This window comes from Haematobia irritans, chromosome 1 (assembly GCF_050003625.1).
Source record: "Haematobia irritans isolate KBUSLIRL chromosome 1, ASM5000362v1, whole genome shotgun sequence".
Lineage (NCBI taxonomy): Eukaryota > Metazoa > Arthropoda > Insecta > Diptera > Muscidae > Haematobia > Haematobia irritans.
Window position 1 is genome coordinate 208,476,204 of NC_134397.1, and position 17,111 is coordinate 208,493,314.

The window sequence follows — 17,111 nt, forward strand, 5'->3', positions numbered from 1 at the left end:
AAGTTCACGATGGACACATTTTTGGTCAAATTTACAAATTTAAAGAAATAATGAACTATTTTTTAAGAAATACGAAATTAGGAAATCTTTATGCTTTATTTGTGTATAACTTTTTCCCGTTTTTTAGTTCATTTAACTAACATACGCAAAAAATTATTTGACTAAAATAAACTTTTTCCAAACATAATGATTCTATGAACTAATATAAAGTTAATATGGCTTTAGTGAAATAAAGAGTTCACTTTTTTTTGAGTGTACTTTATGGGGTCTTAGAGCAGTATTTCGATGTGTTACTAACGGAATGGCAAAGTTAGTATACCCCCATCCTATGGTGGAGGGTATAAAAATGTACCTGTTTTCTGCATTTTGATATATGGTAGAATTTATTTTTATTTGCAGTTACATGATGTCTGCGTTGGTACATTTGATGGTCACGAAGTAAATATGGAATGATTACATATTGTTGAAATTGAACCAAAATAGAGCGTCTAACAATGTGTGATGTTTGCTTGCACGACATTATGAACACAAATAAACAATGAATTAGTTTATAAATAAATAAAAACAAATAAATAATGTTAATTTCATGTTTTCTTGTCTCAAGTGGCGTCCTTTTTTCGACGACGTAAAAAGTTTTTTCATAAAGATTAAAACATTTTAAGTTGTGACCATGTTCTTTTATCTGGAAGAAAACCATTTTTGACGAATACCATAACGTTTTAGATCGTGACCATTGTCTTTTAATGGAAACAAAGTTCTTTTTATCAATATAATAACATTTTAGATGAGGACAATTTTATTTTTCTTACAACCATGTTCACTGAGCCAACATGGTTGCAGGTGAAAATGTTACATGTTCGCCGCAAAAATAGCTCCTATCATATTATTTTGCTCTTCGAATATGATTGTAACAATCATGTTTCTTCTCTGCGTGTAGTTCAGTGATTCGACTTAAAACTGGGTGTCTTTACATTAAAGAAACCTGTGTTTCGCTAAGGTCAATTTGACATTAATAATTCCGAAAACTTTGTTGACTTTTTGCATCTTGACTACAAAACAAAAAAAGCGTTCAAAAATAGGAAATCGAGTCTGAATTTGTAAACTAAAATTGTCGTTAACATTAAACTTAAATTGTCGTTAACAGAGAAGAAACATGATTGTAACAATCATGTTTCTTCTCTGCGTGTAGTTCAGTGATTCGACTTAAAACTGGGTGTCTTTACATTAAAGAAACCTGTGTTTCGCTAAGGTCAATTTGACTTTAATAATTCCGAAAACTTTGTTGACTTTTTGCATCTTGACTACAAAACAAAAAAAGCGTTCAAAAATAGGAAATCGAGTCTGAATTTGTAAACTAAAATTGTCGTTAACACATTTTTAAAGGATTTTGATAGGACGTGAAGAAAAAATCTGAAAACAAAAATAAATAAATTAAAATTTGTTTCCTACACTCAAAAAAAAAGTTTACTTGGATCCAAATATTTTGACCTTCCTTCAAGGATTTTGGTATTGATTCCGACCCAAAAATGCGGGTTCTTAAAAATAAGGAAATTTTTTTGCGACCTATCTGGATTTAAATCTAGGATCTATAAAATTAAAATTAATATACACATCTCATTTATCGAATTTTCATTCTATTTTTCCGGTATACTAATAAAATTATTCACGTACAAACAAATGTCAGTTTAAAAATTCAAATTATGACGGATACTTCGAAGTAAAAAATATTTTCTTAATTCCAAAAAACTTTAAACCAAAGATGCTATATCCTCAAAATAAGTCTTAGCCTATATTTGAAGCATTTTTATCTTAAATCTAAAGATTCAATATTTCAGTTAATTTAAGGACGATTTCTTTAAATCAAAAATGTGTTTCTTTACTTTAAGGAAAATTTGCCGTAGTTTAAAGACATGCAACTTTAACGAAGGGACCCAAATTTTCAAAATGTATGTCCTAAATTTAATGAAACAAATTTTGAAGCAAAGATTCCAAATTTTCTTTTGGAACAAAATGTTATTTTTGGACTGTGGACACGGCTCACGAGTGAGTCACGACAATTTCGTGTCACGTGCGCACCTCTAGTACAGATGTGTCTTTTGGTATATCCTCCATATAGACCAAATTGCCGATTTGATTTCAATCCAATTATATGCCGCAATTTTTATCCAATTTTTCTGAAATTGGAATTTCAGAGGAATGTTAGCCGCCAAGTAGGTGCTCCAAATACAATGTGTATCGGTCCATGCACTGAAAAAAAGCATGCCCGGTTCCAAAGATTTTGTTTTTACATTAAAAATTTTGGTATTGATTCCGAGCCAAAGAAGCGGAGAATACAAGACACAATTCTCTTTTAAATTTGGGTTTTGTGTACTTGCTTCTAGGAAGCAAATTTTAATTTTTCGCTTTTTCAGCTATTTCTCTTCAAAGTCCTTTAAAAACGAGTTAACGACAACTTTATTTTCCACATTCAGACTCGACTTCCCGTTGAAATTATGCTATGTTTCAAGTTAAAAACGTCTTTAAAATAAAGTGTTGAAAAACATGTCCTATATTTTAACGATTTTTTGCTTTGTAGTCAAGATGCAAAAAGACAACAAATCTTAAGATAATTTCATTAAATTTAAAGAATTTTTCGGAATTATTAAAGTCAAGTTGACCTTAGCTCAAAAAATTTTTCTTTCATGTTATGATACCCATTTTTAAGTGAAATCACTTAATTATAAGGACAATACGACTTCATTGAAAAGTTCATCGACTTTTGGACAAGGAAAAAAACTTTATATTAGAGAAATGCGTCTTCTATGCTAAGAAAAATTTGCATTCGTATTTTAAAGACATGAAATCTTTGACCTCACGACAATATTTTTTTCAGTGTGGTATCGAAAATTTTGATCTACAAAGTGGTGCAGGGTATAATATAGTCGGCTCCGCCCGACTTAAGACTTTCCTTACTTGTTTTTATGATATAACCCCCATATAGACCGGGGCTTCTAGAATCGGTAGTTTTTATGCCATATGGCTAGGTTAGGTTAGGTTAGGTGGCAGCCCGATGTATCAGGCTCACTAGATTATTCAGTCCATTATGATACCACATTGGTGAACTTCTCTCTTATCACTGAGTGCTGCCCGATTCCATGTTAACCTCAATGACAAGGGACCTCCTTTCTATAGCCGAGTCCGAACGGCGTTTCACATTGCAGTGAAACCACTTCGAGAAGCTTTGAAACCCTTAGAAATGTCACCAGCATTACTGAGGTGGGATAATCCACCGCTGAAAAACTTTTTGGTTTTCGGTCGAAGCAGGAATCGAACCCACGACCTTGTGTATGCAAGGCGGGCATGCTAACCATTGCACCACGGTGGCTCCCTATGCCATATGGCTAAAATTGGAAATCTAGGGAATATTGACCTATAATTCCCCTAGATTCCCAATTTAAGTAGCTGTTTTTATACCCTCCACCATAGGATGGGGGGTATATTAACTTTGTCATTACGTTTGTAACACATCGAAATATTGCTCTAAGACCCCATAAAGTATATATTCTGGGTCGTGGTGAAATTCTGAGTCGATCTGAGCATGTCCGTCTGTCCGTCCGTCCGACCGTCTGTTGAAATCACGCTAACTTCCGAACGAAACAAGCTATCGACTTGAAACTTGGCACAAGTAGTTGTTATTGACGTAGGTCGGATGGTATTGCAAATGGGCCATATCGGTCCATATAAACGGACCCCCAAATTTGGCTTGCGAGGCCTCTAAGAGAAGCAAATTTTATCCGATCCGGCTGAAATTTGGTACATGGTGTTAGTATATTGTCTCTAACAACCATGCAAAAATTGGTCCACATCGGTCCATAATTATATATAGCCCCCATATAAACCGATCCCCCGATTTGGCTTGCAGAGCCTCTAAGAGAAACAATTTTCATCCGATCCGGCTGAAATTTGGTAAATGGTGTAAGTATATGGTCTCTAACAACCACGCAAAAATTGGTCCATATCGGTCCATAATTATATATAGCCCCCATATAAACCGATCCCCCGATTTGGCTTGCGGAGCCTCTAAGAGAACCAAATTTCATCCGATCCGGCTGAAATTTGGTACATGGTGTTAGTATATGGTCTCTAACAACCATGCAAAAATTGGTTCACATTGGTCCATAATTATATATAGCCCCCATATAAACCGATCCCCCGATTTGGCTTGCAGAGCCTCTAAGAGAAACTATTTTCATCCAATCCGGCTGAAATTTGGTACATGGTGTTAGTATATGGTCTCTAACAACCATGCAAAAATTGGTCCATATCGGTCCATAATTATATATAGCCCCCATATAAACCGATCCCCCGATTTGGCTTGCGGAGCCTCTAAGAGAAGCAAATTTCATCCGATCCGGCTGAAATTTGGTACATGGTGTAAATATATGGTCTCTAACAACCATGCAAAAATTGGTTCACATCGGTCCAGAATTATATATAGCCCCCATATAAACCGATCCCCCGATTTGGCTTGCGGAGACTCTAAGAGAAGCAAATTTCATCCGATCCGGCTGAAATTTGGTATATGGTGTTAGTATATGGTCTCTAATAACCATGCAAAAATTGGTTCACATTGGTCCATAATTATATATAGCCCCCATATAAACCGATCCCCCGATTTGGCTTGCAGAGCCTCTAAGAGAAACTATTTTCATCCAATACGGCTGAAATTTGGTACATGGTGTTAGTATATGGTCTCTAACAACCATGCAAAAATTGGTCCATATCGGTCCATAATTATATATAGCCCCCATATAAATATGGTCTCTAACAACCATGCAAAAATTGGTTCACATCGGTCCAGAATTATATATAGCCCCCATATAAACCGATCCCCCGATTTGGCTTGCGGAGACTCTAAGAGAAGCAAATTTCATCCGATCGGGCTGAAATTTGGTATATGGTGTTAGTATATGGTCTCTAATAACCATGCAAAAATTGGTCCACATTGGTGCATAATTATATATAGCCCCCATATAAACCGACCACCAGATTTGACTTCCGGAGCCCCCTTGGAAGAGTAAAATTCATCCGATTCGGTTGAAATTTGGTAAGTGATGTTAGTATATGGTATCCAACAACCTTGCAGGAATTGGTTCATATCAGTCCATAATTATATATAACACCCATATAAACCGATCCCCAGATTTGGCCTCCGGTGCCTTTTGGAGAAGCAAAATTCATCCGATCTGGTTGAAATTTGGTACGTGGTGGTAGTATACGTTATTTAACAACAGTGCCAAATTGGTCCATATCAGTCCATAATCATATATAGCCCCCATATAAACCGATCCCGAGTTTTGGTTTTGTGGCCTCTTGGTACGTTTAGAAGAAGTTTCTACGCAATCCATGGTGGAGGGTACATAAGCTTCGGCCTGGCCGAACTTACGGCCGTATATACTTGTTATTTGCTAGATTTTACTTTTCGTACTGATTCGAGATATGGGGGTAAAAATTATCACTATCAGAAAATTTAAATTTAACTTGAACCATATCATTTGGGCCTATTTCTTGAGGTTGTATATTTCTTGAAATTCACCTGAAGTTCTATATATTTTCAAGTAACTAGATTTTCGACCCTATATACTTGAATTTAAATATTTTGTTGATTGAAATTAACCCATTACCACCTGTACCTGACTTTTTGGTCAATGCTAATATACGAATTTATTACTGGAAGCATCTAACTGAGGGTGTGTATTGACCCAAAGATGAATAAAATTATACAGCAGGTGTAAAAACTACATCCAATTGTAGAACTACCACAACATACAATAATACCATCGCCACTATCATACAACATGAACGAACAAGTGGTACGAATCTTGTATGTAATACCTCACCACCATAACCTATGCAGACGTTATTCTTCTCATCTGGCATGTAGGCTTGTTTGTTCATAAAATGACCTAATTTGATATTAATTGTGTAATTAAATGCCACCAAAACATTGCGTCTGAACATTAAATGGAAATGTATCTACAACCACCACCACCACCGTCAACGACAAGATAAATTTATGTTTTCTTTGTGGTGTTACTGATTATGGGCATAAAAATGTCTAAAATAGTTTACAACATTCAGTTGCTTTTGGAAGATAATGGCTCACCACGCCAGACGGAGAGTTTGTTAATTATGTAAATAAAATATAAGTAGACGAAGAAAACAATGTCAAAAATTAATTGAATTTAATTAAATTGTTAACTTATCTACTCTGACTAAGCTGAAAGTCAGCAGTTATTAAAAAAGACGAGTGCTAATTGGGATGGGTAGTTCTTAACCTCTACTACAGAATGGGTGGAAGTAACATATCGAAATATAGGTCTCAGACCCCATAAAGTATGTATCAGAGAACGGCTGCGATATACAGTAACCAATAAGTGTATTTAGGTTACACACAAAAACATTTCACGAAAATTTTTCCAATTAAAATTTTAATTGAGTTTTACAAAATATTCAATTAAAAATTTAATTGATTCAACAATTGTTTTAATTGAAACAAAAATCAATCACAAAAATAATAGTATCAATTAATTTTTTAATTGGATCAATTAACGTTTTAATTGACCTTCAACTAATTTTTTAATTGATACTATCATTTCTGTAATTGAAGACATTTCAATTAAAAATTAATTGGATCAATTAATTTCGTGATTGAATCAGAAAAAAAAATTTTTGTGTGTAGGTTAGGTTAGGTGGCTCCCCGATGTATCAGGCTCACTTAGACTATTCAGTCCATTGTTATACCACATTGGTGAACTTCTCTCTTATCACTGAGTGCTGTCCGATTCCATGTTAAGCTCAATGACAAGGGACATTCTATTTATAGCCGAGTCCGCATTGCAGTGAAACCACTTAGAGAAGCTTTGAAACACTCAGAAATGTCACCAGCAATACTGAGGTGGGATAATCGACCATATGCAGAGAAGGAATATGATCACATCAAACATGTTTCAAGAGCAAAATGTTATTTTTGTATGGTGACCATGTAACATGTTTGTCACTAAAATGTTATTTTCTCGTCAAATATAACCTGCTCACCATCCAAAAATAACATTTTGCTCTTAAAACATGTTTGAGGTGATCATATTCCTTCTGTGGGTGCGCTGAAAAACAGATCTCCCGACTTTATTTCTTGGGAAATTACAAATCTAGAGGTATCTTAGGACCATAAAGAGATGTGTCGAAAATGGTCCGTATCGGTCCATGTTTTGGTATAGCCCCTATATATAGACTGATCTCCCGATTTTACTTCTTGGGATTCTAGAATTCGTAGTTTTCACCCAATTCGTCTGAAAGTGGAATTCTAGAGGTATTTGAGGAACATAAAGAGGTGGTGAGTATTGGTCCATGTTTTGGTATAGCCCCCTATAGACCCATGTTTTAGACCAATCTCCAGCTTTAACTCCTTGGGCTTCAAGAAACCGTAGTTTTTATCCGATTTCCACAAAAATGTAAATATACTGGAATTTTAAAATTCTGTATCGCATTTATTTTACCGGTCCATTTGGTAAGGCATTGATATAGACCGAATTCTTGAGGGTACACCTAATTCTTGAGGGTACACCTAATTCTTGAGGGTACACCTAAAGAAAAAATATTTTCCTCCGGAATGAAATTTTAGATAAACGTTCCCGTTTTGTATAAAGTATTTTCGTTTAGAGCAAACTAATCTGAATTTTTGATAAGCGATTCAACGATTGTCTCTAAAATTTATATCAAAAGGAAACTTTGCTTGTCTAAAATTTCGTTCCTCAGAAAAGAAAACACTTCTTTCAGGGTATAGCAGGCGCATTGCTCTAAAACTGAAAGTAAAATTTCCAGATTTTACTCATCGTATTCATTTAAATAATGGCGGAAAAAATCTAAAATAAAAAATCCTTTGCAAATTTTTCAAAACAGACCAGCTCATGCGGGAAAAAAATCTCGATTTTGTAAAAGCCATGATCAAAAACACGGTCGAAACTTGAGACAAAAATAATCTATCAACATTTGGAGAAAAATTTACCAAAAAACATTATTTTGCAAAAATGTAGTTTTGTCAAAATTTTATTTCGATAGAAAATTTTGTCAACATTTTATTTCGATAGAAAAATTTGTCAAAATTTTATTTCTATAGAAAATAGAAATTTTATTTTTATCGAAAATTTTGTCATATTTTGTTTCTATAGAAAATTTTGTGAATACTTTATTTCTATAAAAAATTTTGTCAAAATCGCATTTCTATAGAAATTTTTGTCAAAATTTTATTTCTATAGAAAATTTTGTAAAAATTTTATTTCTATAGAAAATTTTGTAAAAATTTTATTTTTATTGAAAATTTTGTCAACATGTTGTTTCTATAGAAAATTTTGTGAATACTTTATTTCTATAGAAAATTTTGCCAAAATCGCATTTCTATAGATAATTTTGTCAAAATTTTATTTCTATAGAAAATTTTGTCAAAATTTTGTTTCTATAGAAAATTTTGTGAATACTTTATTTCTATAAAAAATTTTGTCAAAATTTCATTTCTATAGAAAATTTTGTCAAAATTTTATTTCTATAGAAAATTTTGTCAAAATTTTGTTTCTATAGAAAATTTAGTGAATACTTCATTTCTATAGAAAATTTTGTCAACATTTTATTTCGATAGAAAATTTTGTCAAAATTTTATTTCTATAGAAAATTTTGTCAAAATTTTATTTTTATAGAAAATTTTGTCAACATTTTATTTTTATCGAAAATTTTGCAAAATTTTATTTTTATCGAAAATTTTGTCAAAAATTTATTTTTATAAAAAAATTTGTCAAAATTTTATTTTTATAGAAAATTTTGTCAAAATTTTGTTTCTATAGAAAAGTTTGTCAAAATTTTGTTTCTATATAAAATTTTGTAAAAATTTTGTTTTTATATAAAATTTTGTAAAAATTTTGTTTTTATAGAAAATTTTGTAAAAATTTTGTTTTTATAGAAAATTTAGTCAAAATTTTGTTTCTATAGAAAATTTTGTGAATACTTTATTTCTACAGAAAATTTTGCCAAAATCGCCTTTCTATAGATAATTTTGTCAAAATTTTATTTCTATAGAAAATTTTGTCAAAATTTTGTTTCTATAGTAAATTTTGTGAATACTTTATTTCTATAAAAAATTTTGTCAAAATTTTATTTCTATAGAAAATTTTGTCAAAATTTTATTTTTATAGAAAATTTTGTCAACATTTTATTTTTATCGAAAATTTTTCAAAATTTTATTTTTATCGAAAATTTTGTCAAAAATTTATTTTTATAAAAAAAATTTGTCAAAAATTTATTTTTATAGAAAATTTTGTCAAAATTTTGTTTCTATAGAAAAGTTTGTCAAAATTTTGTTTCTATATAAAATTTTGTAAAAATTTTGTTTTTATATAAAATTTTGTAAAAATTTTGTTTTTATAGAAAATTTTGTAAAAATTTTGTTTTTATAGAAAATTTAGTCAAAATTTTGTTTCTATAGAAAATTTTGTGAATACTTTATTTCTATAGAAAATTTTGCCAAAATCGCATTTCTATAGATAATTTTGTCAAAATTTTATTTCTATAGAAAATTTTGTCAAAATTTTGTTTCTATAGAAAATTTTGTGAATACTTTATTTCTATAAAAAATTTTGTCAAAATTTCATTTCTATAGAAAATTTAGTCAAAATTTTATTTCTATAGAAAATTTTGTCAAAATTTTATTTTGATTGAAAATTTTGTTTCTATAGAAAATTTAATGAATACTTTATTTCTATAGAAAATTTGGCAACATTTTATTTCGATAGAAAATTTTGTCAAAATTTTATTTCTGTAGAAAATTTTGTCAAAATTTTATTTTTATCGAAAATTTTGTCAAAAATTTATTTAAAAAAAAAATTGTCAAAATTTTATTTTTATAGAAAATACAAAAACTTTACTAACCGGAGGTCTATCCTCCGGTTAAAATTAATCGGAGGATGAGAAACTGGCCATAAGTGTTTTGAAATTTTGGTTGGCCCGGAGTCGAAGTCGAGCAAAATTTTTACTACTCCGACACCAGAAAAATCTTCAGACACCGACTGCATAGCCCTGATTTTAACTAAACTGTATTACAAACGTAGCATAGATGTCACGCCGATTTCACAAAAATAAGTAAATATTTTCTACTCTACTAGCTTTTTATACACTGCGCCACACTGTGGAACAGGGTATTATAAGTTAGTGCATATGTATGCAACACCCAGCAGGAGACGAGATAGACACATGGTGTCCATGGCAAAAATGCTCAGGGTGGGCTCCTGAGTCGATATAGCCATGTCCGTCTGTACGTGAACACATTTTTGTAAACAAAGTCTAGGTCGCAGTTTTAGTCCAATCGACTTCAAATTTGGCACAAGTATGTGTTTTGGCTCAGAATAGATCCCTATTGATTTTGGAGGAAATCGGTTAAGATTTAGATATAGCTCCCATATATATATTTCGCCCGATATGGACTTATATGACCCCAGAAGCCAGCGTTTTACCCTAATTCGCTTAAAATTTTGCAAAAAGAAGAACGATTAGTACTACAGTCAAGTGTGCCAAATTTTATTGAAATCGGTTCAGATTCAGATATAGCTCCCATATAAAGGGTGATTTGTTAAGAGCTTGATAACTTTTTTAAAAAAAAAAACGCATAAAATTTGCAAAATCTCATCGGCTCTTTATTTGAAACGTTAGATTGGTCCATGACATTTACTTTTTGAAGATAATTTCATTTAAATGTTGACCGCGGCTGCGTCTTAGGTGGTCCATTCGGAAAGTCCAATTTTGGGCAACTTTTTCGAGCATTTCGGCCGGAATAGCCCGAATTTCTTCGGAAATGTTGTCTTCCAAAGCTGGAATAGTTGCTGGCTTATTTCTGTAGACTTTAGACTTGACGTAGCCCCACAAAAAATAGTCTAAAGGCGTCAAATCGCATGATCTTGGTGGCCAACTTACCGGTCCATTTCTTGAGATGAATTGTTCTCCGAAGTTTTCCCTCAAAATGGCCATAGAATCGCGAGCTGTGTGGCATGTAGCGCCATCTTGTTGAAACCACATGTCAACCAAGTTCAGTTCTTCCATTTTTGGCAACAAAAAGTTTGTTAGCATCGAACGATAGCGATCGCCATTCACCGTAACGTTGCGTCCAACAGCATCTTTGAAAAAATACGGTCCAATGATTCCACCAGCGTACAAACCACACCAAACAGTGCATTTTTCGGGATGCATGGGCAGTTCTTGAACGGCTTCTGGTTGCTCTTCACTCCAAATGCGGCAATTTTGCTTATTTACGTAGCCATTCAACCAGAAATGAGCCTCATCGCTGAACAAAATTTGTCGATAAAAAAGCGGATTTTCTGCCAACTTTTCTAGGGCCCATTCACTGAAAATTCGACGTTGTGGCAGATCGTAAGTCTATTCATGATGAAATGTCAAAGCATACTGAGCATCTTTCTTTTTGACACCATGTCTGAAATCCCACGTGATCTGTCAAATACTAATGCATGAAAATCCTAACCTCAAAAGAATCACCCTTTATAGCTTTCGCCCGATATGGACTAATACGGTCCCAGAAGTCAGAGTTTTGCCCCAATTTGGTTGAAATTTTGCACTAGGATTACAATTAGTAGTTTAGTCAAGTGTGCCAAATTTTATTGAAATCGGTTCAGATTTAGATATAGCTCCCATATATATATCGTTCGCTCGATTTACACTCATATGACCACAGTGGCCAATCTTTTACCCCGATTTAATTGAAATTTTGCACAGGGGGTAGAATTAGCATTGTTGCTATGTGTGCCAAATTTGGTTGAAATCCGTTCAGATTTAAATATAGCTCCCATATATATGTTTTTCCGATTTCGACAAAAATGGTCAATATACCAACATTTTCCTTGAAAAATCGCCACCGCTTAGTCGAAAAGTTGTAAAAATGACTATATTTTTCCTAAACTTCTAATACACATATATCGAGCGATAAATCATAAATAAACTTTTGCGAAGTTTCCTTAAAATTGCTTCAGATTTAAATGTTTCCCATATTTATACCCCTCACCACTACTGTGGTACAGGGTATAATAAGTTTGTGCATTTTTAAGTAAAGCCAAGAAGGAGTAATCATAGATCAACCTTTTAGTATACGGATCGGCTTAGAATTAAATTCTGAGTCGATTTAGCGATGTCCGTCCACAGATAAAAATAAGTTTGAGAACCAATAACTTTTGTTGGAAAACCAATAACAAAATTTGTTAATTTTCCTGCAACAAACTAATTTGTACTTTTAATAACCATTATTACAAAAAAAGTTGTTAGCAATCGTTACCATCAGAAGGCAACAAATAATTTGTGTTCTCAATAACATAATTTGTAAGTAATTTGTTGAGCTTCCAACAGTACAAAATATTTGTTGTTGAACGTTACGTTTAATCCTCAACAAATATTTTTGAATTTGAACGAAAAAATTTGTATGTGGTTTGTTGGAGTTTATCAATGACCTGTAACAAATTTATTGGTGTATTGACAAAAATTAAATTGAAATTGACAGAATTATTGCACCAAAATTGCAAAATTGCTGGAACAATTTTGGAGACATTTTGTTAAGTACATACAGAGATATATATTCTAGTTAATTAGAATTGTAATAACTCTAATCCCGATATTAATATGGTTTTATTAATTATCTCATACAACAAACACATTTAAGAAACTACCAAATTGAAAAATATAAATTTTTCACAGATATTTATAAATGTTTTTCTGTATTCTCTGATTAATGAGCTCTTTGCTTGCTATCATACACGTGCATGTGCTCATACTCATTTTGTTCTAACGGTATTCTTCGCATACTTCTTTTAGCTTTCGTACATGTTCTCAGCGATGTGCGCGTAACCAGTGTTGTATTTTTGTTTTTGTTTTCATATCGGTAGCAGTCAACTATTTTCGCAACAAAACAATTTGTTGAAAATTCTGAATATTTCTATTATTTCCTCTGTCAAGCATCTACAAACACATTTCAACAACAAATGCCTCATATTCAATAGACAAATTTGTTGAGCATCAGCAGATTTTACATACAAATAAAGTTGTTAATATTTATTTGCAGTTATTTTTTTGTGTGTCTGTCTGTCTGTTGACGTATTTTTGTGTGCAAAGTACAGCTCGCAGTTTTAGTCCGATTGATCTAAAATTTGGTATAGGGTCCTGTTTCGGCTCAAAGACGATCCCTATTGATTTTGGAAAAAATCGGTTCAGATTTAGATATAGCTGCCATATATATTTTTCACCGATCTGGTCATAATTGGCATGTATATCAACCGATCTTCCTCAAATTCCGTACATCCGAATATTTTATGAGTCTCGAAAAACTTGCAAAATATCAGCCAAATCGGTTCAGATTTAGATATAGCTCCCATAAAAAGCTTTCGCCCGATTTACACTAATATGCCCGCAGAGGCCAATTTTTTGCTCCGATTTAGGTGAAATTTTGCATAGGGAGTAGAATTAGCATTGTAACTATGCGTGCCAAATTTGGTTGAAATCGGTTCAGATTTGGATATATCTCCCATATATAGCTTTGGCCCGATTTACACTCATATGACCACAGAGGACAATTTTCAACTCCGATTTAGTTGAAATTTTGCACAGGGAGTAGAATTAGCATTGTAGCTATGCGTTCCAAATTTGGTTGACATCGGTTCAGATTTAGATATAGCTCCCATATATATGTTTTTCTGATTTCGACAAAAATGGTCAAAATACCAACATTTTCCTTGTAAAATCACCACTTTCCTTCTAATACATATATATCGAGCCATAAATCATAAACAAACTTTTGTGAAGTTTCCTGAAAATTGCTTCAGATGGTTCCCTTATTTATACCCTTCACCACTACTGTGGTACAGGGTATAATAAATTTGTGCTGTTGTATGTAACGCCAAGAAGGAGTAATCATAGACCAACCTTTTAGTATACGGATCGGCTTAGAATTAAATTCTGAGTCGATTTAGCGATGTCCGTCTGTCTGTCTGTCTGTCTGTCCGTCTGTCTGTATGTTGATGTATTTTTGTGTGCAAAGTACAACTCGCAGTTTTAGTCCGATTGTCCTAAAATTTGGTATAGGGTCCTGTTTCGGCTCAAAGACTATCTCTATTGATTTTGGAAAAAATCGGTTCAGATTTAGATATAGCTGCCATATATATTTTTCACCGATCTGGTCATAATTGGCATGTATATCAACCGATCTTCCTCAAATTCCGTACATCCGAATATTTTATGAGTCTCGAAAAACTTGCAAAATATCAGCCAAATCGGTTCAGATTTAGATATAGCTCCCATATAAAGCTTTCGCCCGATTTACACTCATTTGCCCGCAGAGGCCAATTTTTTGCTCCGATTTAGTTGAAATTTTGCATAGGGAGTAGAATTAGCATTGTAACTATGCGTGCCAAATTTGATTGAAATCGGTTCAGATTTGGATATATCTCCCATATATAGCTTTCGCCCGATTTACACTCATATGACCACAGAGGCCAATTTTTAACTCCGATTTAGTTGAAATTTTGCACAGGGAGTAGAATTAGCATTGTAGCTATGCATGCCAAATTTGGTTGACATCGGTTCAGATTTAGATATAGCTCCCATATATATGTTTTTCTGATTTCGACAAAAATGGTCAAAATACCAACATTTTCCTTGTTAAATCGACACTGCTTAGTCGAAAAGTAGAAAAAATGACTCTAATTTTCGTAACCTTCTAATAAATATATATCGAGCGATAAATCATAAATAAACTTTTGCAATTTTTCCTTAAAATTGCTTCAGATTTAAATGTTTCCCATATTTATACCCTGCGCAACACTGTGGAACTAACATTGTGTCCCACCCTAGTGCATTAGCCGACTTTGAATTTTGAGTCTATAGATTTTGTAGACGTCTATCAAATTCTGTCCAGATCGAATGATATTTAAATATATGTATTTGGGACAAACCTTTATATATAGCCCCCAACACATTTGATGGATGTGATATGGTATCGAAAATTTAGATCTACAACGTGGTGCAGGGTATAATATAGTCGGCCCCGCCCGGCTTTAGACTTTCCTTACTTGTTTGATTGTAACTAAATACACCAAGTTAGCTACACACAAAAAAATTTGTTTCTGATTCAATCACGAAATTAATTGATCCAATTAATTTTTAATTGAAATGTCTTCAATCACAGAAATGATAGTATCAATTAACAAGTATATACAGCACTAAGTTCGGCCGGGCCGAATCTTAAATACCCACCACCATGAACCAAATATTAGGGTTTCCTTTGAAATTTCAGGGGGGCTTGAGGACTTGAGGATACTTCCCGAAGATAAATTTAAAGATTTCGCCTATGAGGACTATATCAGATTCTGGATTTATAAGAACCATTTTTGTTTGAGTTTTAGAGGAATCATTTACATCTCTTGTAAGTGTGCAAGAAAATTATAAAATAACGTCTTGATTTGAAATCCTAAATCTGTAGAAATAAAATCTGGAAATTTTACATTGAGTTTCAAGCAATTTTAATGCTCAGTGCGCCTTCTACACCCTCAAGAAGTGAAGTCGGTCTATATGGAGGCATTACCAAATGGACCGATAAAAACTTAATCCGATACACATGTTTGTGAGCCTAAAATACCAGAATAGTTACAATTTCAGGCAAATCAGACAAAACTACGGTTTCTAGAACCCAAGGAGTTAAATCGGGAGATCGTTCTTATGGGGGCTATACTAAAATATGGACCGATACTCACCATTTTTGGCACACCTCTTTATGACCCGAAAATACCTCTAGATTTCCAATTTCAGGCAAATAGGATAAAAACTTCGGATTCTAAAAGCCCAAGAAGTAAAATCGGGAAATCGGTCTATATGGGGGCTATACCAAAACATGGACCAATACTCATCATTTTTGGCACACCTTTTTATGGTCATAAAATACCTCTAGATTTCAAATTTCAGGCAAATTGGATAAAAACTACGATTTCTATAAGCCCAAGACCCCAAATCGGGAGGTCGGTTTATATGGGGACCATACCAAAACACGGAACGATACTCACAATTTTTGGCACACGTATTTGTGGTCCTACAATACCTCTAGATTTCCAATTTCAGGTAAATTGAATAAAAACTGCGGTTTCTATAAGCCCAAGAAGTAAAATCGGGAGATCGTCTATGTGGGGGCTATACCAAAACATGGACCGATACTCACCATTTTGGGCACACCTCTTTATGGTCATTAAATACCTCTAGATTTCAAATTCGATAAAAACTTCGATTTCTATAACCCCAAGACCCCAAATCGGGGATTTGGGGACTATATCAAAACCTATTCCGATATAGCCCATCTTCACACTTGACCTGCCTGCAGACAAAATACGAGTTTGTGCAAACTTTCAGCACGATTGCTTCATTATTGAAGACTGTAGCGTGATTACAACAGACAGACAGACAGACAGACAGACAGACAGACGGACAGACGGACATCGTTATATCGTCTTAGAATTTCTCCCCGATCAAGAATATATATACTTTATATAGCCGGAAATCGATATTTCGATGTGTTACAAACGGAATGACAAACTTATTATACCCCCATCACCATTCTATGGTGGTGGGTATAAAAAATAATTGAAGGTCAATTAAAAAGTTAATTGATCCAATTAAAAATTTAATTGATACTATTATTTTTGTGATTGATTTTTGTTTCAATTAAAAAAGTTTGTTGCATCAATTAAATTTTTAATTGAATATTTTTTAAAACTCATTTAAAATTATAATTGGAAAAATTGACGTGAAATTTTTTTGTGTGTAATAAATTTAGTGAAAATTGTTTAACTGATTGAATTAAATAGTTAATTTTAAATTGGATTGAATTTAAATAATTACTTGAATCAATTTAAAAAAAACTGATTAACTTCTCCAAACGATATCAATTTTTGATTTAATCGATTACCAAATTAATTGACTTTTCCTATTAACATCAATTAAATTTTTAATTGAATCAATTTAAAAATTAATTGAAATTTTTAAATCAAAACAAT

The 17,111-nt window shown here is 32.8% G+C and overlaps 1 protein-coding gene across 3 annotated transcripts in view; it reads right to left on the reverse strand.

The window, feature by feature from the left end:
- The window catches only part of sba (six-banded), an 832,225-nt gene that overhangs the window by 753,264 nt on the left and 61,850 nt on the right, over positions 1-17,111 (reverse strand). The gene's annotated exons all lie outside the window — the stretch shown is intronic.